The sequence below is a fragment of the Anser cygnoides genome, chromosome 9 (genome assembly GCF_040182565.1).
Source record: "Anser cygnoides isolate HZ-2024a breed goose chromosome 9, Taihu_goose_T2T_genome, whole genome shotgun sequence".
NCBI classification, from domain to species: domain Eukaryota; kingdom Metazoa; phylum Chordata; class Aves; order Anseriformes; family Anatidae; genus Anser; species Anser cygnoides.
In genome coordinates this window covers 23,934,055-23,956,769 of record NC_089881.1, presented here as the reverse complement: position 1 = coordinate 23,956,769, position 22,715 = coordinate 23,934,055, and the positions used below count along the sequence as shown (strand labels likewise).

Genomic DNA, 22,715 nt, shown 5'->3' with positions numbered 1-22,715 from the left:
AGCAAGGACTGGTGTGGATTTTTTTTTTTCCCCACTTGAAATACGAAGGTCAGACTTCCTTATTACTTTTAAGTCATTGAGAAAAGGCAGCTAGCATCATCTGGATGAAATTGGCCATCTTCAATATGGTTAAATTGGTAGAAAATTAAAGATCTGAAACTACACTCTGAAGCTGGAAACCTAGTCTGGCAATCGAACAGATAGTGCTTTAGGATATACTGAGGACACAGGGTGGTTACAGCAGAGACTGTAATATTTGTAAATGGATAATTAATTGTATAGGCACCTTAACTATTGGTAGGCAGAGGGAAGACTGGCTTGCGTGAGGAACAATTAAAAGTAAATCATCAGCTATGACTCTGTAAGCATATCCAAATCAAGAAATACTGATTTCATCTAATGAAACACCTCTGAGATATGTCTGTACACCCTGTCACAGCCTGCCTTGTGAAACTTATGGGGAAGCTTATGTATGACTAAATGCAGAATCAGTTCTGAGTTGTTTTTTGTCCTGTTTTTCATATCACTGATTGCTCTAATTCTTGTTCTAAAACCAGAACAAAAAGCCATTATCAGTTATCATGTAGAATCGAGCTCCTCTTGCCACAGAAAGATGTTTTATGATTATGTATTGCACATCCCTCACATTTATTTAGCTCAATAAACAATACCAAGACAGCTTGTAGGAAATGAATCCTCTCTGCATTATCTTGTTATCTGAAGCTGCATGCATTTCCTCTAGAAGAAAGAGTGCTGGAACTATTGTGTTTATACTTTGAAATATAACATTAAATCAACTCACAAGAGGAAAACAATTGGCTTCCCCACACCCAAACTTCCCATTATCAATTTCTATGTTTAGACTTCAGTATTCTGCAGTCTGACTGAACTTCTCTGCACAAAATTAAAAGCTGACTTTACGGCCAATTATGATGAGTGGGATCTCTGTGACAGTGGGATATCCATCAACTTGTTTGAGAGAGCAGATCCTGAAGAATGAAGCAGCAGAAGCATCCACGTGATGCTTAGGGAGGTGGTGGTCCCCTTGGACATGATCCATGGTGGGCTGTATGGGTGGATTTGTTGGCTTTTAAGAGAGGTGGGATAAGTCAAGAAAGGACAGGGATTTTTTTTTCTTTAGGCAAATACTCTGGGAAGTTATGTAAAGTTTTATTTTAAAAACTAGTCCTCGTTGTGAAATCATGGGAAACCCCAGCGTAATGGCAGCTCTGCTGTCTTCATCCTCAACCTGAGGGCATGGAGGACTTCAAGATCCATCTCCTTAATCTCATGCTCTGCTGGAGGAACTCAAAGCACAGGTAACTATACCACTTGTTGTGCGTACGGGTGGGAGCAGGAATGACCATGGGGGTTATCTACTCCACTCACCCATCCACCACTCTGTGAAATCTCTTTTCTGAATTTCAGAGGTTATGTCTGCTGCTTGCAGAAGGACTTTTGTCCTTTTCTGTCCGAAGGTGACAAGAGACTGCCCAAGGAGCCACATTAAAAGTGCCATAAGTTATCCCCAATAAAAAAGAGAGCAGACATTGCCTTTATTCACAAGAAACAGGGATGGTCTGAGCAAAAATTGAGGCAGCTTCTTAAGACTCAGCACTTACTAAAGAGAAGATGAAGTAAATAATTACTATACCATGAAGGTTCGTATGCAGATAAATGTATAAAGGTAATGAGAATAAACTCAGCAAAACAGAATTATGTGGAAAACTTGCATCGTATCAAATGAGCTCACTGTTTATGTACCCTGACAGAGGGAATGTTTAATATCTGAACAACCACTTATAGGGAACATTGGGACTAATAAGCAGCCTAATCCTCAAAGTACCTTAGCACTTCTAAATGTCATTAAAAGTCACTCCACAAGATAAGAGCTAAATATATATTCTATCTATCAAAACCAGATTGCTGTGGGATGTGTATGAAACTATGCATATATAATGTCCTATACTTAATATTGAAGGGTAAGTTATTTATCGCTAGAGGATGTTAGGCAGGCATGGCTGGAAAAATTAGTGGTGGCTTAATCACATGAGTTAAATGGGATGCCCACCTGAACTCTGCTTTGGCATTTGCCGCTTTACTTTGGAAAGTGAGCCACCAGAAGACTGAGAAACCCCAGGCGAGAAAATATTTGGGGAAAGAGGCCTCTGCCCGATCCCCTGTTCCACTGGCTGCCAGCTGGGTTTGGTTGGCCAAATGTGGGAAAGGGGAAGGGGGGGGGAGTCCTTTCTTCTTCCTCTGAATCCTCCTGTTAACATCGGCTACAATCTAACCCTGTGGATTATTTATTTGCGAAAAGGCTAATTGGACATTGAGGAGAAAATGATTCTAAAATAAATATTTCTGTTCAGAAGGTGAAAGCATTTCAAGATTTAAAAACATAATTAACTTCAGAAAGGGGAAAAAAAAAGTGTGCCGGTATTTGATTGACTAAGGAAAACAGAAATCTAAGCATCAAGGAACTTTCTGTTAATGGCATGTGATGTTTGAGTAGGGTACAGTGACAACAGCTCACCACACTGGTCCCGTGTGATCACAGCAATGACTAATGCATGTATTAACTCAGAGGAAGTTTTAAAATGAAATATTTGCTATCTAATCCATTACTTCTCTAGCCAATTTTCAGGGTCTTTCTTGAAGTTAATGCATATTCAGTGCAATTATTGCCTCCTCAAGATCATTTATGTGAGAGCACAAATAACTAATTAGCCATACTTCACTCCATGAAGGCCATATGAGCAATTTCATTCATTTAGTCATATGGAGAATACCAGGAAAATGCTCCCATTTACAGTAACAGGAAGAGAAATAGCCACAGCGCATCACAGGGTTGAAGCGTTTGGTGGCGGCGTACACAGATTTCACCACGAGGCTGCTCAGGCTATAAAAGGAAAGAACTGCTTTTGTAATGTGAAATTGCATTAAATTATGATTAAAAATTAATCCGACTTCTAATTGGAAATACTCTGAAATTAATGGTTAAATCCTCATAGCAATATATTAAAAGGTTACCACTGTCATTTTTTTTAATGACTTCATTTTAATTATTGTGATGAGGACAAAGAAATAACTGCTTGAAAGACATATATATATATATATATTTTTTTTTTTCCAGAGTCTGGATGTAACTTTTCCCCCTTTTTTTATTCCTTGATTGCTAATGTTTAGTCAAACTATATCTGCCTTTGCAAAAGTCTTTGAAGATGCCTCTTCCCACCTTTTTTTCCAATGCCTTTTATTGGGATTTCCAATCCTTTTATTTTCTTTGACATTTTGGTGTAGTTTTTTGTTTTGTTTTGTTTTTGAGGGGGGGAGGGGAGAGTTATAACAAACTTGTTCTGCATCTACCAGGCCATTTAAGAAAGTTTCTTGAAGCAGAATTATATTTTATATTGTTTCATCTGACCAAAAAATATTAAAATGTATTCAAATGTTAGCTCTTTTTTTTTTTTTTCAGTCACGTACACTGCTGAGATCATGAGGGCTAGGTAACAATTATTCCAGTTTTTTTATATAAACTTTTTAAAGATGTGTATTTGTTTTATAATAGATTAAATAGTGTCAAAGGTGTGTGTGCATATATATATAAAATATAGAGAGAGCATAAAACATGAGCAAATAACCTACTGACGCTTTTTATTCAATCGTTTCCTCAACATCTGATACCAGTTGTCAGTATCAGATGACAACTTGTTGAACTATTGCCTTGTTGAACTATTTTATACATAGGTTTTGCACCTCCATACTGAATGCAATTTTCTTACTGATATGTTTATGAAAAACTGCAAATTTTAAAAATGAGAGAGATTTGACCTTAACATATGCTTTGTTACTTGCTTGGAGACTGACATTGGAAATCCTCAGTGATGTCTTTTCCCCAGATTTCTGATGCATTTTCAGGAACAAGGTGTGTTGCAGAGGAAGTGCGAATGCAGGGATGAAGCTGGCAATCTTCTGTGCGTGGGGAGGGATTTTTATAGAGCTTTACAAATGTCATGACAGGTTATAGTATGTGTGTATGGAAGCACTGGAAAACATGTTCTCTGTCTTAGTTGTTTACAAGCTCAGCACAAGTATATAAAATATAAATCTATGTTGTTGCACAATTTTTCTTGCAGAAGAATTTCATGGGGCTACGTTAAGCTGTTTTAGGTTTATGTACTTCAGCTGTCTTCCTGAATAATTAACTGACAGTCAGCACTCAGGAATGTAATGAGTCATTTTAGAAAAATTATTGTCTTCAAGAATATCTCAAACCTCTCCACTTGACAGAGGAAAACAAGTTTAAATTCCCAATAGCTATATAGCGCAAGCTCTGCCTCACCTATCTGAACAATATCAGAACTGGCACCATCCGAGCTGTTGTCTGTGCTCCAAATACGTACGGAATAATAGTCCAACTATGTTTGGACTAAAATGTAGTTTGCTCTTTTCTGAATGAAAAGAATCCTGATATACAGCTCTCCTACATATATTCAAAATTATCATTTTTTGCAGCAATGATTCTGAGGCCTAAGATGTAGTTGCGTGAGGAGGATTGCTGTCCTCATGTAGAAACTGTGCTGTTTTTCACATTTTTTTAACTTTGGAATTTTTAACATTATTTTATAAGCTATCTAATAAACAGTTAAGATATAGAAGGTATAGCACTTGAAATAAAAAGCTGAGCCTAGCTAAAATATTTTTGGAGATTAATGAGATAGATAAAATGCAAAGGTTTTCTGTGCTATGAATCTTGAAAAGTGTTTATAATTGAGTGTATATTTGTCTCTACATTTCTCCTGTATCTCTGTTTTAAGGTAATTAACACTGAGTGATGGTGACTTACTGAGTTATCTTTCAACTTTTTCAAATTTCAGATCAAATTTTAGTTCCTGATGTGTTTACGTGTGCAATCTGACCACGTTGACCCAAATCCCTGCTGATGGTTTGGAAACCAAGGAGAGAAGCTCCAACAGTCAGAGAGTTCTTGCTGTCCTTTGCTATCCAAGCAAAGGATATGTGAAGAAGACCAGAGGTCTCTTAAAAGATAGCATAGAGAAATCTAGCTGTTGTTACTTAGTTATTAGTAATAAATATATGCATATATATATATATTAATTGATTCTATAAGGCCTGAGAAACAAAATTACACATTCAACCTTTAATGACGTGATGTGCCTTCACTGTTTTGTTAACATAAGGTGTTGTGTCCATCTTACAGGGTGCAAGATAGGCTAAAAATCTGCACGGTTTCAAAAAGTGACTGGAAAAAAAAATCCACTGAAGAAAATCCTCGGAGGAAAAAAATCTGTCACATAGAAAGATTCCTCCTCAGTTTGAGGAAATCCTTGAACCACAAATAGCTGCAGGCTGGGAAGTCATCCTGGAAGGTATTCTTGGAACTACTGTTGTGTTCTTGCCCTTTTCTTGTGTTCTCTAAATATTGGCTGTGGGCAATGTTGGAGGACACCGGACTGTGTGCATGTTCAGTTTGAACTGGTCCAGCCGTTCGCTCCTGTTTCTATGTTATTTCTTTGTGTGTTTTCATAAAAAATCCTGAGAGACTCTTAGCTGTGTTTTTTTTTGTTTGTTTTTTTAATTCCCACTCAGTCCCTTTCCTGCATCAAACTGGGAAACTGGGAGGGAGATGTGAGAGAATCCCAGTGTGGTGAAGCTGTAAGAAGGCAGCTGGTAGCTGAGGGAGGGGCGCCCATGGGCCTGGGACTGGTGGGCATCTTCTCCAGACCGATGTGGTTTGGTACCTCTGCAACTAGGAACAGCACAGTGAGGCAGGAAATAATGAGCAGGATAATTGTATATAACGTGGAATCAAGAAGAATTTCTTTAGGGTACATCGAAATGGTGTGGAAAAAATCCCAAGAGAGCATAATGGGAAGACAACATATCATGGCTAATAACATACTAAATAAATTTTATTTTACAGTGAAATATACCAAGGGCTGGAAAGGTTGATACTAAAAATAACGGTGACCTGGATGTACCAAGTGTAGCAAGAGGAATGGCTCCTGCCTTCTTGCAGTGGGTCTGCCTGCGAAGCACAGGGACATCTTTGGGAATGGGAATGACAGTTGCAGGCATGAGCTGCGTGATCCCCGACAGATCAATTTTTATAACTTTAGAACAATGAAAGAAGCATAACATATTATAAATTTAAATTACCCTGCATGATCTTAACTCTACAGATGCAAAGGTCATTAAATAATGTCATTCTCAGCCGTACGCCACAGGGAGCTATCTATCACATATTATCTAGCATTCCGATGGAAGTAAAAATGATTAATTTTTACTGTCTCTTGTATAATTTACTTATTAATGTTACGTGCAGGACAATATGGGCTTGATAATTTGGCTAAATGCATATTGAAACTGAGCTTTGTATTTTTCTTTGAAGAGAAATCTGTTACAGCTAATGCATGCTAGTAATAAAATCGTTTAGATGTAAAAACTTGGTTTGAGTTAACTATTTAGGGAGGTTATTGTTTTCTGTGAACCATAGGCATTTAATATCCAGAGTAATAAAATAGCTACTGAATAGCATTCTGTAGGAAATAAAGAAAAACTACATGCCGAAGTGGGTCATGGCTGCTCAGGATGCTGATGAGGTCCCCAAATGTCCCACCCCAAAGAGCACATGGTATCCCATCCACCAAGGGCTAAGCTGAAAGGATCAGCTGTTCTATATGTAAAAAACCAACCAAACAAACAAATAAAACCTCTAACAGGATTAAAAACGTGTCTGGAGAGTACATTTAGGCCATTGATGATTATTTTAAAAGGGTAAATGAAAAAGCAATACTGCACTCGTAACTACTTTCACTTGAGAGCTCTGTGATGTACAGAGTTTTAACTGGAGCATGAGGAAAGCTCCTGCACTATTTTTGCAGTAAAAAAATATGCTCAGCTCAACCCCTTGTTGCCTGTTCTGTCTGCTGGGCTGCTCTGGGTGCCGGGCCAGTCTTTTAGAGGTCCTTGCTGTCGGCTCCCACCCCTTTCTGGGGCACTTTGCTGCGCAAGGCTTTTCCCTTCTTCCCCTTGCTGGGACTTCAGAGACAGGTTTTTTTTAAGCTCAGGGCCAGCCTATTTGCTGTCTGCCATGCACATCCCTTTCAGGGACAGCTACGAGGTTTCCTTGTCTGTTTAGCTCCCGAAGTATCTCTGTGAAGAATTTTTATGCACCCAGATTATGCATATCTCAATCCTATAACAATCCGGGTAAATAGGATCCCATAATTTCTGTCACACAGATGTTCCCACAAAGGCCCGTTCCTACACATCCACTGACTTTCTGACTCTGATTTAGAAACGTGGGTGGCGGGGGCCGGCCAGGAGCAGCAGCGCAGGGACCTCGGAAGGCATTGCTGCGATGAAGCAATTTTTGCAAGGTGGACAGCACGCCCAGATCGATCAACAATGCTGCAGACCCAACGGCAGAGAAAGGAAAATGGGAATTTGCAGATTCAATTATTTTTTTTGTTTCTTGCCAGAAAATGGCTCCTATATTCCCAAACTGATTTGGTCATAATCAGGTTGTGTTTTATTTTGTTTATTTCTAAACCATGCACATACCTAACTGCATGTACATTTCTTTCTAAAATATTTTAATAACGGCAAATGGGCAATCAAATATTTCTAACAGGTAATTTTGAGCAGCCCGGAGAAATACTAGCAAAACAGAAAGCAAAAGCAAGCAGCTTCTGGTATTAAAGCAGAAATGTTTGCCTAGACCTAAAGGGAACACACGTAGGACCAGCAATTTAAAGTCACCTTTTGGCACTGAATGTTAATGTTCATTATAAGCTCACATTTTACCTTGTATTTTTCTAGCAGATAGGAGTCCTTTGATAGAATTAAAGATATTTTTTATTCTGAACTTGAATAAGCTAAAGTAGTAGATGCAGCAGCCAGGCAATGTGTTGTAATTAGGCCACCTGTATGCTAAAAGATATTTTACAGAAATAATGTTTTTCACACTTCATTAATGTTCAGATAGTTAATGGCAAAATGATCTTAATTAAAATTCCTTTGAACAATTACCTTGTGACAGGAAAATATACATGAAAAATTTATTTTGAGCTGTTGTTGGGAGGAATGAATTTAAAATAGAAACAAATATTCTATTGGACTTTTTGGATATTATCAATAATTATAATTGGTAAATCTGAGCTTTTTTTCCCATCTAGCAGTTATGGAATATCCCTTTTCTTTGAGGTCTCATTTTGGTTCCTATCCTTGCTCCCCTGCACACTTTGGGAAACCTGGGTTGAATTTTCTGTGGAATTAAAAACAATTTATTAAGTGTATATTCAAAGTTCTGTTGAAAAATGGTTTTGATTATGAAGATCTCTCGATGCTTGCAGATAATAGATTGATGTTAATAATTATAGTACTTTTAATAATAACATTTCTCCTTCTTGAGGAACTGACTATGTGTAGTTCCACCCCCCCCCCCCCCCAAAAAAAAAAGGAGACACCATGGTCATCTGATTTTCGCAGAATCATAGAATCAATTTTATCACTGTGCAAATAATATTTTGTACTATGATCAGTGTTTATCTTGAAAAAATGCTTTGTATAAAAATGCATTTGATTCCATCTTTTAATACTCTATTTATAAAAGGAAATATTGAATTACTTACAGTTGCTATCATTGTTTTCAAGTAAAATTATATTTATTCTATTTTTACTATTGTCATAAACCGTTCTGTAAATGCAGGACAGGTCAGATAGCATAGATTTCTGAAAAAATGTTACAGCTGTGAAAACTTTATTTCTGTGGCCCAACATTTTAGTATTCAGCTCATTTAGCTGACTGCTGATCTCCTTTAGCTGTCATAGAGTTCTCATGCTTGCTATCATAGCCAAGGAATATTCCATCAGTCATTGCTCATTGCTCCAGCACATCTACACTTACGTGTTCTCCCTTCCCATTAATGCTTTTTTCAATTATTTTTTTTTCCGAAGATATGTTATTCTGAAACATTTGAAGTTCAATCTCATTCACATTTCTAATGTGTCTGTTTTGCTCCTTGCTGTTTTTCTGATCTCCTAGCTTCATCGTTTGCTCCTCTTTCCCATATCGTTAGTGATGGTACTATGACTGGGAATAATTCAGCGCTCTCAGGTACTACACTACAGTCGTGTTTGTGATATATATGGAGGTGATGTTTTCTTCTCCTTTTTGGAGCCCAGAGGATAGAGCACAAAGCCTAGAGAGGAAAAAAAAAATGTAACTCATGGGTTGATTTTTGGAGCTGAGGAATGAGGATTTTTGTCCCAGCTGACTGTATATATTTATAGTTAGCAATATGAATACTGTCTAAAATATCCAGGGTGTTAGACATCCATTAAAAAAAACATTCCTTGTCATTGCTATATGTAATTGCATTTCTCCTTTGGTGTATACAATTACCTTTTGGGTACCTTTCTGCAGGAAAGGTGCTCCATCCTGTTATTGCAGGATATTCTTATTGCCAATGCAGAGAAACACCAGTAACCTGCAGCAGCAAAAAAGGAAGTGAGTCTCCTCATAGTCTGATCTTTAGTAGGAGATTTAATCTTAGGCTGATGTCATAACATCAGAGAACAATGCTTTCACACATGGACCGCAAACGTTTAATTAAAAGTTCTTAATTAATATTTCTTTAATACACGCTCAAGAAGAAAGTTCATCACCCCATAAATCTCACATCCCACTTGACATTTCTTGGCTTTGAGAAGCAGTTCCTGTTTAGGCTTGGCTGGAGCCGGCGGGCACACGGAGCAGAGCACCCTCATAGCCTTAGTGTTAAGGGCTAGTCTGTGAGAAGGTCACTTTAATTACCATGCTGATAACAGCGTTATCCTACAGAGCTATGCATGCCCTTCGGCCCTACAGAGCCAGAAACCACCTAGCATCTGGATGACAATCCAGCATGATACCTCCTGAAAGATGGAAAGCGTGACAGATATGTTTTATTCAAAGGCTAGACACGATATGCTCCATTTCATGTAACTGGTCAAAGTGCTGGCATTTTGTTCACGAGGATGAGAACTGGCGAGGGGTCACGAGAGGAAAGTTTGACTGTAATGAGCAGCCTGTTGAGCTGCCTTGATGCTTCCTAGGAGGAATTTGCAACTTGGAAAGCACTAAGACCGTGGTTTAATCTCTGGCACAGAAATTTGTGATCGCAGGGATAAATCTGAAATACTGCGTGTTATATAATTCTGCGCATAGCTCAGAAAGGATACATAAGAAGAAAAGGGTGCTGCACTGTAGGTTAAGCCTGCACACACAATGCACTTAAGGAAGTAGCTAAAGCCAAATTTGTATCACTTATTCTATGTTATCTTTGAAAACTCACAAATGGAAAAGACGTTTTTAGTTTATGCATCCTTGGGGGAGAAAACAAACAAAAATCCTGAAGAACGAGTATCTATCACTGGCTGTAAAGATACGTTATTATGCCTACAGTGTGTCCTGACGGGATGTGACTGAAGAACTTCGCTTCTTTATCGGTTATTGCTGGAAAACCTCTCGTGCAGTCAGTGTGCTGCCCAGAAGGACTCAGTGGAGCTCTGATCTCCTTAACTCGTGCAGGCCCCAGGGCTTTGATGTCTTTGTGCCAGGTACACTGCTTTTCTATCTGAACTGTTTTTCTCTTGGCCTTATAATGTTTGTGGTGGGAACCACCTATGTCAGTACTGAGTCCGTGGCACCTCTCGGACAAGTATGTACCTGAGGATCTCATGGATAGTGCTGAACAGCAGGCAGTTTAGGTTATCGTTCTTGTCTGCTGTAGTTATAAACTAGCCGTGTTTTATTTTTGCTGGATACCTTCAAATCATTTCTTTTGCCTTCTCTTTCTTGGAGACAATAATTTGAACACAACCCTTCTCTGAGGAGCATTTGTGATGGATACAAGGGGCAGACTGCAGTGACAGCCCTTAACATCGTGCCCTACATATCCTTCCTCTGTTCTCATTGAACTAGGTTCAGTGTGAAGCTCCCACCACAAAGATGAGCCCTGTGGACAGATGGCCTTCTTCATATGCATAGGAGTTTGTCCAGTTTTTAAGCAGGCCTGGCTGATACCTGGAGTTGGAGTTTCCTTGCAAGGTTCACAAATGTCCGTGTCTCTTTTCTGCTTGTTCCTGGGCACTATCCAGCTTAATTTGACCTCTCTATGGCCAAGAGAAGCCTTAACAATAGGCAAACTACCTATTTACCTCTATAATATTCTGGTCTAATTGGCCCACCTGATGGCATCCCTCAGGCTCTGAGGACAGGCCCAGGGTGTGAGCCTCCCTGCCACCTGAGCCACCTTTGCCTCTAATTAATCAACTCTTGAATGTGCCTTATGGACACCAATCAGCTGATAAACGGCCAAGGCAGGACTGGGTTACCAGAGATTAACCGCTCAGGCCGGGGGGAGTTTTCCAGTGTGCAGTACGGTTTGGAAGTTAAAAGTACCTCAGAAATGCCTGCGCCACTGAACAGTCACAGCAGTGAATGCAGCACAGACATGCTAGTAGATACTCACTTTTCATGTTTTACCAGGTTTTAAAGATAAATACAGTGGATTTAAGAGGAAACCATCTTTCTGGAGTGCTAGGAATTAAGCACTTATGTTGAATTAGTTAAAAGCAAAGGATCTTTTTCCCTTTCATTTTGCATTTGCTTGGGCCTTTAGTCCGATGTTATCTTAAAGTAAACCACGTATAAAATGGTACTGAATGAAAATACTAATGTTTATTTCCATTTCATGCTGGTATAAATTATCTTTCAGTGCTGAACGTAATAAAGTAGCAACCCACGAATTACAAACAGGAGGGATGGAAACCTATTTTCACTGTGTATTTATTCAGGCCATATTACTTGTGTATCTAAGGATCTCCTGAGGTATGGATATATGCTCACAGCATCTCTCTCAGGCAGGTTGTGTTTTTTCCACCGTACAGATAGGACCTGAGATACCACGAGGTTAAATGACTTGCCTGACATGACACAAGCAGTCTGGAACAAAAGCAAGAGCTGAATGAACTCATTTGCCTCTCAGTTCAGTGCCTCAGTCACAAAATGATCCTGTAAAATAACTTTGCTGAGGAGCTGTGAAAATCAAGGATGAAGAGATTAAAACTTTAGGGGAAGAAATACCAAGTGCTTTTGGTTGAATTTATCAGATTATTGAAAACTAGAAGGAGCAATTGGCTAGACCATTGTGTGAATCTGTCTTTTCATCTGCTCTTTTGCAGCTACATCGTTCCCCCGGGTCACTGAGGTCCTAACCAAGACACTGCTGTGTGCATAAAATCCTGGGCTCAAATGCTCCGTCTGGTAATTGAAAGTGCAAAGAGGCAATTAGGTTCAAACTTAGCCCATTAGTAAGTGCATATCCAGGATCAGATCTACATTTTGCATTCTGAAGGCTGAAAGGTTTGGCCTGTAGGAATATCTATCTGTATCACATACTAAAGCAGCTGCCATGGCTTCTGCCAACATTTCTACTTTACAGTCCCATGTTTGAATTATAACTTTGCTATTATATATGCAAATATTTACATTTAAGTGACCCTTTAGAGCAATATCACTTTAAGTAAATAATGTTTGCAATGCCCCCAAGTTCAGGTATTAATATTTTTATCCTTTTTGTGCTGGTATGAGTTCTCCTTCAGTGCTCAAAGTAATTAAGTATTAACCCATGAAGTGCAAATGAGATGGAAGCAGGAAACCTACTTTCCTTGTTGATATTTACACAGCTTGTATTTTTTGCTATTTCAAAATTTAAGTTATGATCATAGATGTGTCATTTTTTATGTTGAAGGAAGGAGCTGTAACCAAAAGTATAAGTGCTGTAAGTTCATAGTTCATTGGAACAGGCTCGATCTATTATCTTATTTTAATGTATGAGATAATGGGATATATAAAACATTTAACAGCCATTTTAAGAACTGTTATTATATATTTCACATAATTTGATGCATCCATTTAGAGAAAATGGAGCATAACACACATCTGCAAGGTTTCTGATTCTAAAGTGTAACCACAATTACAAAAATTGCAGGATTCATTCCCATAGGATGTGTCAGATGTGCAAAATAAGGACTTATTTATGTTTTTAACCTTGCTTGGTACTTAGAATGGTCTATAGCTACAATACATGTAGTTATTTGGATCAGGCTTGTCCAGCCTCATGGCACAGACATCTGTAGCAGTGTGTAGGTGGGGTACGGTAAGCAGCAGTTCTGGCAGCTGTGGAGGGCCCCTGGCCTGGGGAAGGTTGGCAGTGGAAAGCAGCAAGGAAATAACCGTTAAGATCCATACATCTGTCAGACCTGTGTCAAACACAGATTTTATTGCTGCCAGTACTTGGCAGATGCGATACAACCTTTGACCTGTCTCTGTGCCTTGGAGATCTGGTCTCTGCTTCGTCTATTCCTGCACAGGTTTTTTGTAAAAGAAATGCCTCCACTGCTGGCCCAAGGGGAATGAATCTGACCTTTAGATATGACAATGTAGTGTGCAGGGGCTTCAGCTACAGGACACATTACGTGTCCTGTGTAACTGCAATTATACCCCTTATTTTAGTGATTTATTTTCAAGTAATTCTTTTCACTTGCTTCATTATTCATCAAATGAAGTTCAGTTGATTGCCCAGACCAGGTAGACTCTCTTTCCTCTTCTCATGGCTATTTTCGGATCCCCATTCAGGCAGGAGGCCAAATTCCCCCCCAGATCTCACGATGTTATCAGTGTGGCTCCAGGTGGTGATCCCTGGCCAAAGGCAGAGATTGAAGAGCAGCCACAGAGCTGGGGGCAGGAGCTGGACCGGGGCAGGTGGAGGGGTGGGAAAAAGGCCTGACAGCAATGGAGATGGGGACAGATGCACAGAAGGTGGGGAAGGAAAGCAGCATGGGGCTGGGGCACCGTGCCTGCAGCCAGCACTGATGTGCGCAGTCAGGGAGGAGGGAGGCTGTACGAGACAGAGGAAGATGGCAAGCAGTGCCTACTACAGCCCTAAGTGAAAAATCAATGACCACCCCACTGCCTGGGCTCCGTGCTGCACAAGCCAACCTAGAGTATTTATTGGTTTTAATAATCCGGATTGTGTTTTCCATACATGCTGATGCCTCTCCCTTTGTTCAGGATTTGTGAAAAGTGGATATCTGCATGAAGCTGGAGGAACACAGGCAAACCCCTGTCATTTTGGCAAACAAGGGATGTGAGCCCAACATAGGCAATAGTAAGGAAGTTATGTTATTGGCTTTTTAGCATCAAATTAAACTTCAGTGTCTACATGGCACAATGGAGATAGATACCCAAGTGTGGCAGGGAAAGGCATAGACACTCTGGAGGAAGCCAATTCATCTTCGTTTTCTTCGAGAGGGTTAATTAGCACAATGAGTGTTAAGGTTGGCTCTGCTGCGCTGGCTGCAGTAGCCAGGTTGCTCCCCTGGGTCTAATTTGGGTACGTTTGTGTGAGGCTGCGCTGTAGTGGATCGGTGTCATTGCATGGGAGCAGCCAAACCCTGAGTGCACACAATGGAGAAAGCGTACACTGAACAAACAGAGAGCTCTCAGAGTTCATAGTGCTATTTACTTTCAAACCGATCTACTATTCATTATGAAAAATTAAATACTTATTGTATTTTACTCAATCTTCATAATGAGCCTTGTTCCCTCTAATTATGGCAAATTGTGAATATGCTGCTCTGCTATTTAAGTGTAGTCTCGTGTCATTACTTTTTATTAAAACAAAGATTTTTTTAAGGTAAGCTTGGCATAATGGCAATAAAATTATATATTCCCTCATGGTTCTATTTAAATATTTTTAAGCCTTATTATGTTTAAAATTATGGCTCCGGTATATCATGCAGTTAATACTTAAAATTTCAAAACTCAACCTTTAGACAACCTTTGTTGTCTAGATGAAAAGAGGACCAGGCAGAAAAGAAAAGCTTATTTGTTATACACGGGGAAAAAAAAGACTAAGGATTTAAATTGTTTGATCTTCCAAGGATGTCCTCTGACCTGGGAAAACCTAAAACGAGTTACAGCCCATATTTTAACATATTTTATAAAAAGCTCAGACTTTGGTTTGGCAAAGCTTTATCACTGTGCTTTCAAATGCATTTACTACTTTTTCAATGAGAATTGGAAAATACTCGTATTTCTGAAATTTGGTTACGTATACTTTTTTCCATTTGCAGTACAGGAACAAGAGTGTTACTTGCCTTCACGCTAGCATGGCATTTTAAAGTCTGAATTTTATATTTGTCTCTCACTTTGCATTTGTACAGGATCTTGTAAAATTGGGCTTTTATGCCTGCTAAACTTTTATTCCTGATATTATACAATTAATGTTTGGAATTAAAAATAATTTCAAATTAAATGAGTGTTAATCTGATCGCTAACTGAAACTTATCATGCATTTCATACAATTATGTATGAAAATTAAGATTAAGAAAAAAAAACGATGTGATATAATGTGGCATTTTAGATACATTTTTGCCAGGTGAAAACACAAAACATTGAAATGGTAAGGAGTAGGCCTCGTTAATGTAATTCTATACGTGGTTTTCAGAAAGTTTATTAATTCTAGTGAGAAGTTTATGCAACTGTGAGCTAACATGCAATGTTTCTTCCTGTGACATTTGAAAAAAAAAAAACAAACAGAAACTGAATCCCAATAACAGCTGTCTCCTCTAAAATAAACAGCTGTTTGGCACAAATTTAGTATACATATCCATATATTGTGTATAATAAATACACACACTTGTGCCCAGCAGTCTGACTTTTGCAATTTGCCACTCAGGTGGATAATTGTATTGTCCTCACTGGGATTGTAATGGGGCTACCAGATGAATATCCAGCTGCTTCCATTCCTTTAAAGGAATGAAACACAAACCTTCAGCCTTAGCTCCTACTTTTACAACTGTGGCCAGATTTCCAGGAAGGGTTCAGCATCCAGTCAGGTCAATATTATCTACCTAGCTGTTTAACCTAGGTCACCTAAACACTTTTTTGGCTCTGGGTCCCACTCTACAGTTCTTGCAGAATCTTTTAAAGCTTTCCACAATGTTGCCTGAGAAATCTGAGAATGTTGTAGTTTAAGTTTGGGTGCTGAAAACTTATGGAAAAAGTGTCATTTTTTTGAGCTCCACACCTGAATGTGTGGTGGCAGGGCTATATTACGTGCTGATGTCCTAGTGGCAGCACTAAAAACAAACAACAAACAAACAAAAACTTTTAAAAAATAAAGTTTTTTTTTAACTTTACTTTCAAGGCAGGAGATTTATCACGTGGGAGCGAATCCAGTCATTTCAAGATACACTTTCCTTTTAAAAAGAGATGACCCCAAAAGCAAATGTGCTCCATCCCATCCATTTAAGAGTGGTGATCTAAGACGTTATTACCCCAGTTGCCAGTGCACTTGTCTGCTGGAGAGATGGCACAAATCATCTTAATTGCACATTGACCAACATAAATCACCATCCTCCCCAAATGAGCTATTTTAGCAAGGGGTCAGCACTATCAATGTTTTAAACTAACACACTGGATGGTTGGCTGGGTAATAGGCCTACAAGTGTGTTCAGTCGTCTGGTGTCTGCTATAGTGGAGGAAGACAAATGGATTAAAAAAATGTCTTGATGATCACAGCACAATCCTCCTCAGGTCTCCGGTACTACCCTAGCACACATGATTTAAGGCATCAGCTGACAATTGTAGGCATTTTCTCTTTCTGCTATTTAGAAAGTGAAAAAGAAAACTTGAGTATGTCTTTTATGTGTGCGTGTGTGTGTGTATATATATATATATATATCACATTTCAGACCACATTTCCCATTAATTTCTTTCTTGCTACATTTATGATGGAGAGAGACCTATTTCTTAGAAAACGTATTTTTTAAAAGTCTTCATTGAGAGTTTTGTTTGCTTGCAGAACAATAAATAGCAGACTAGTTTTTCTTCAACATCTGCAGTTCATGATGTTCTATGAAAACAGCATTTCCCTGCTTTGGATATATAAGGTTCACCAGTTTCCAATATTTCAAAAAAGATGCTGCAGTATATAATTGCCAACTGAAAATTAAGTTTCTGTAATATTAAAAATCAGGACAGCATTGTTTTGGGGTCGCGTCATATCATTTATGTAAAGTGGTTTCAGGAGGAACAGAAGTAATAAATAACTAGTTCTTTCAAGGATTTTTTTCACTGAAAAAGAATTCTACCTGAAGGATGTGCTGTTTCCCACTGGAATTATTTTAATTTTATAAGCAAATAGGTAACATTTTTTTTTCTTTACATATAAGTATAATGCGTTTGAGTAATATCCCTGTAATTGACTGCTTGTTCTGCATTCCTGGTAGGTGTAGCAGCAGATTGGCAAGTTGACATAACAACTATTTGCGAATCTACATGCGATCTGATGTTACTAAGGTAACTGAAATGCACAGCAATCTCCTCGGAAGTCCCTAAGAAGATAAAGTGGTCAGCGCTGCCGTACTTTGAAAATGTCAGGTAGTGACCCCTTTTCCATATTACTTGGGATCTAATGAGAACCAGAAATCATTTGGTCATAATACTTGAGATAGCTTGCAGAAAAACTACAATATTATATATTTCTTCCCCTCCTCCCAGCCCTGCTTTTTACAGAATATTCCTGACTGGCTGAAATGTTACACAAGCAAAATGGATTCTGCGGTTTTACTTCTTCAATTGAAGCCGCTTCCAGGAGCGAGGCCCAGGACGGAGCCTGGACACCAATCCTGCAGCCTCCCGGTCTCAGGCCAGCCTTGGAGCAGCACGGCTCCCTGTTAGGTAGGATTTGTGCCGTGGTCACCGGGAGGAGAAAGAAATATCCTAGTGCGAATAGTAAGGCCCTCAGCTGTCAAAGCTTTAGCTAGGCCCCACACAACTGAAAAAGACGTCAGGTGAAATGAATCAGAGCCTTCATCTTTAAAATGGGTTTTATGCTTGATGCCATGCAGGTACCAGTGGGAAGGGGATGATTCTTGCCTTTGCCACAAGGACAGTAACAAAGGTGTCGTTAAACTTCGCTCATAATTTATTTAAATGATGTTGACAGAAAGAAAAAAAAAAAGCTGCCACTTTGGGGATGTAAACCTGGCGGTGGTACAGGGGGTGAGGGAGCTCATAGCAGCAGGGCCAGGCAAAAAATAAACAAAGAGACAAATAAATAAATAAACCTCAGCTGTTCATGAGCTCATTAATGGTTCCTGCTGCCTTCTCAGACTCCCAGCCCAGGGCAGCAGGCCTCTGTGGGCCGTGAAGTTGTGTTTTGTGAGGGGAGTTGCAGAGAGGCACCCAGATAGGCCTGGCCAGGCTGCCAGCCGGCGGGGCCTTTCGGGTCCCCTGCCTGGGTTTTGTTCCCTCATTGTGAAGTTTGCTGAGCAAATTGGATGGCTCATAGGTTTTGAACGCCAATAGGATGAGCCCTACGAAATGTGGAAAAAAAAGTAAGTAAATACTGGCTGGGGGGAAAAAGTGTGAATCTGTTCCATAGACGCAGTGCTGTTATCACGTCGGTCCCTGCGTCATTGAGTGTCCTGATACTGGAAAGCGAAAAGCACAACGTGCTTATCTGAAAAGGACAAATGAAGGGAAAACATCTCTTAGGATGCCCGAGTAGGAAGATGTTATAAGACGTTATCTGGTATGCCTGAACTCCCTCCTATGTGTAGGAGTGTGTATTCGTGAAGCGGTGTAAAATAGTCAATAAAGAACACACAAACAGGAGGAACTTGCTCCAGCATGCTGTTACTAAGCAGGGTAATTAGCATAGTGCCTCTTTTAGAAACCCTAAAGTATTGTGGAAGCCTAAATAAGTTGCAAGTACTGTATGAAAACAGTTAGGATCATTATTCACATGGATTACTCCTAAAGGGTACGCTCATTTAAATTAGCTTATGCTTACTAAATTAGCTAGGAAGAATAACCTCATGTTAATATTTAGCTGCCCAGGAGAGGTAATCAACAGGAGAATACAGTTATCATTAGCATGCTGCTTAATAAATGTTTAAGCTATGTAACACAGAAGGATGTAGAGACGTCCAGGCCCCTCGCCCTGGTGCAGTTCCTCTTGCCAGGCTGGTGGTCCTTGCTCAGGCTCGTGCTCTCCTCGGTAGCTTGCCACAACTACCTCATCTCCTTGCCATTTTATTTATACATATAAATATATATATTTTTTACAAATGTCTATCTGTGTTTGCATGGAGATAAAGCTTTGTGTTGCCCCACTGACAGATGGGAAGGTGGCTTCCTTGAGATGGACGCCTTCTTTCCTTTCCCTTAACCGTGTTTTTGGAGAAATCTGTATGAACTGTGCTCTGCCCATCTAGTAAAGCAACAGAGGTAGTTAGAAAAAAGTTTGTACCTTAGGTGCTTTGCTTGTGTCTGGTTCCTGTTTACTTCTGAGTGTTTTCTGTGGCCTTATGAAAGACATGGAAATAATTCCTTTCTCCTCTTTACTTTAGTAGAGTTACTTGTTTCCTTTGAACAATTTCAACTCCTCATTTCTTTCTTACTCCTTTCTCTTCTATTTGAATCTCTTTGAAAGCAAGTTTCCAGTGTAGGCTTTTTTTTTTTTTTTGAAAAACCTACTTGCTTAGACTCTATACAGATCTGCCGCTTAGACTTTGTTTTTTTAACAGCTACCTTTGCTGGGGATTTCAGTGTTTATAAAGATATTGAGATCTCTATTATTGGAAATAGGATAATCCCAGGTTTAACAGAGCATTGACTGTTAGGTGCTAAATGCACCCACCCATTTCCCTCAGCTTTACCTCGATATGGAGCAGAAAAGTAGCGAAGAAAACCCTAGCACTTGTAGTGGGTTTAGTAGTCTAATACTGATGCGCAGAGTATTTCTAATGTCCCTGAAATCCTCTTAAGTTCAACATAGATGGATTTTGCAATGCTGATTTGAAAAAAAAAAAAAAAAAAAAAGTATAGCTTGGGAAACAGAATGAAAGGACACCCTAAACATAAAAGTATGTATTTTAGAGGCTAAGATGGTGTGAAAGTAAGCTTTAATCTTAATCATACTTGGGTTTTATTGAAAGCCTTTTGTGTGTATCTTCTCTCTCCCCCTCCCTCCTTTCTTTTCCTCTCTGAAACGGAGACAGACTAATGAGAACACTGACTTTCCCTCTGACAGCTGGCTGCTCAGTTTATAAATCTGCTTGGCTTCTACAGGTCCCTTCTTGGGCTAAGAAACTTTTTGCATACTGTTCTACAATAGCTTACGAAGTACTGTTTGAATGCAGGCTTGGAAGGGAAGGTCAGAGGCAATCTTTCTGATTTAGTGTTGCCTGTGCATATGAAAGAGTATTTCTGTCCATCACTTCCCAGCTGACGGGAGCTGGTGAGCCTTGTTCTTTATGGTGCCTGAGCCACAGCTATCCACTGATTCGTGAAACTTTTGTAAGGACTTCAGTAGATCTGTGTGACGAGCAGTTGGTTGTTTTTTATAGGAAAGATTTTACACATCTTGAAGGGTCTATATATCCTGAAATCACAGCTGTTTAAACTAACAGGGGTTTTTGGGAAGGCTGTTCCTGGGAGGTGCTGATAAAGCATATCGTTCTGATCTGATTCACTGACAGGCTGAATTAATTTACCCCATTTCAACAATGCTGGATAGTAATCATGATGTGATTACAAGTTGTAGGAGTCTTCAGGATACTGAGTTTTTTCTCTGTCTCTCTACTTCATTTGTAGTTCTGTACTTCTCCGCCTCTTGTGTATCCTTGTGAAAGTGAGGAGGAAATGTTGAAGTGCTCTTCTGAAAGTCTGGAGTGCTTTGCAGAGAAACAATTGAAATGTTCAGTAGTTAACAGTTGAAAAAACAGGAAATAAATATTTTTGTTTATTTTGAATGGAAGAACAGTTTGATCTTTCTATATGTCAACTGCAGAACTTGCTTCCTAGTGAGGAATATAATTCTGAAGTCCATTGACTTCTGTTGTCTCATGGTTATGTTTAGGACATTAAACAGCTATCAGTGTCCCACAGCAAATGGTAAAGTGCAAGAATTCATCAGAGGTCACTGAAATGCATGGGCTTAATTGTAAAATCATTCAAACACAAGCATAATTTACTTCAAAATTGTTGTAAAAATAAATTGGAAAATAAAGCTTGCTTTTTTCTTGGCATTATGAGAGATCAAAATGCCACAGTGTGGTCATGGACAGCTAGAGAGCTGGATTGCGGCGCGTTAGCACTGTGCCACTGGCGATGTAGCTTGAGTGTGGCTGTGATGCTGCTCCTTGAGAGCAAAGGTGACCTGCTGTATGCCAGATAAGTCAGAGATACCACAAATGCGGGTGCAGGGAGAAAAAAAAAAAAAAAAGTTAAAGTGTTAATCTGATCTTGGTTTAAAATGTTCAAACGTTGTTATGGATTGTTTGGCGGAGTTGCTCATGTACTGATCACCATGTGCTTGTGTATTGTTAGGTGTAGTGACGTTTTTGCATACGAAGTTGTAAGTGCTAAGGATGTAGTCAAGAATACTATCAAATGACGGCTAGTAGGAAAAGTGCCTTTCTCTTTAATATACAACATCCTAGTAAATGGTGTTTAGGGATCTGAATTACTGGTGGTGAAGGTCCCTTAGCTGTAACTATTCTTACTGTCCCTAACAGCCCTCTGGTGCTTGCTCCAGCAGAAATCCAGCCATCCATTCAAGTGACGACGTGCTCCCTTCTGTAGAGCGCTCTTCAGCATCGCAGTTCCCTGAAAACTCCCTCCTACTGTCACAGTCTGCACCAGCAACAATAAAATGCTTGTGATCTAGGGTTATAACAAATGTTTCAGCCCGTGACCAGCCGTGAAGTGTATAAGTAGTCACTTGGCATATTTACGCAAATAGGCAATTTACTTCACGTGGCTCACTTAAGTGTAAGCATCTTTGTCCAAGCCATAGAAGGCAGAGCGTGGATGCGTTCAGCCGGTCCATTATCCCATTATTCTTATGTTTGACAGAAAGGTTTCTCTTCTTCCCTGCTATTCAGAGCCTATTATGAAAAATAGTTATAAATCATTACCGAGGAGGAAGAAATAAGTATACCTTGTATAAATGCTTAAATTCCGGAGTCCAAGGAGATGGTTTGAAAACATGGAAAGAGCACAAATAAAAAAAAAAAAAAAGGATTGTGAAGTTCCTCCTTCTGACTGTTGTATTGCCTCTCGTATACTTGAGGGGAAATTCACCAATGAAACGCTTCTGAAGCTTTTCTTGGAGGTCTTGTCCTGATTATCCACTGAGTTTTACTGCAAAGGGGAGCAGAAAAGCAGAAATGACCGACAAGCAGAGCATTTCTGGTGCCCGAGAAGATGTCCCAAGTTCAGCATGGATGGTTCCTGCAATGCTGACTTAAAACAGTTAAGTTTGGGAGACAGCAAAAGAGCACTTTTTAAAATAAGAGTATCTGGCTAAGGACACTCTTTTTTCCCCCCTTTCAAAAATCACTTGAGATGCAGTTTACTTCATTTTTATTTTGATTTTTTATTTTTAATTTTTATTTTTAATTTTTTAAATACTTTGAGAGCCTATGTTTTAAAGGCTTTTGCTTTTTGCACTGGGGACAGCAGTGGTTCATACCTTTACACACTTTTTTTTTTTTTTTTTTCAAATTCTGATGCCACTGAAGCAATGTGAAAGTGTAGAAGTGACGGAGAAAGACAAGGAGGG

At 39.3% G+C, this 22,715-nt stretch overlaps 1 long non-coding RNA gene across 2 annotated transcripts in view; it reads left to right on the top strand.

Moving 5' to 3' along the window:
- LOC106031957 (uncharacterized) overlaps nucleotides 1-22,268 on the top strand; it is a 52,766-nt gene extending 30,498 nt beyond the window's left edge. Inside the window, exons 2-4 of one of the 2 annotated variants that reach the window (XR_010833577.1) lie at nucleotides 5,225-5,393; nucleotides 17,371-17,521; nucleotides 17,642-22,268. This is a non-coding gene — a long non-coding RNA (uncharacterized lncRNA). Of the gene's footprint in view, nucleotides 1-5,224; nucleotides 5,394-5,947; nucleotides 6,823-17,370; nucleotides 17,522-17,641 lie in introns of those variants that run through there. The other variant, XR_010833578.1, reaches the window with a different exon arrangement.
- The last annotated feature ends 447 nt before the right edge of the window (nucleotides 22,269-22,715 follow it).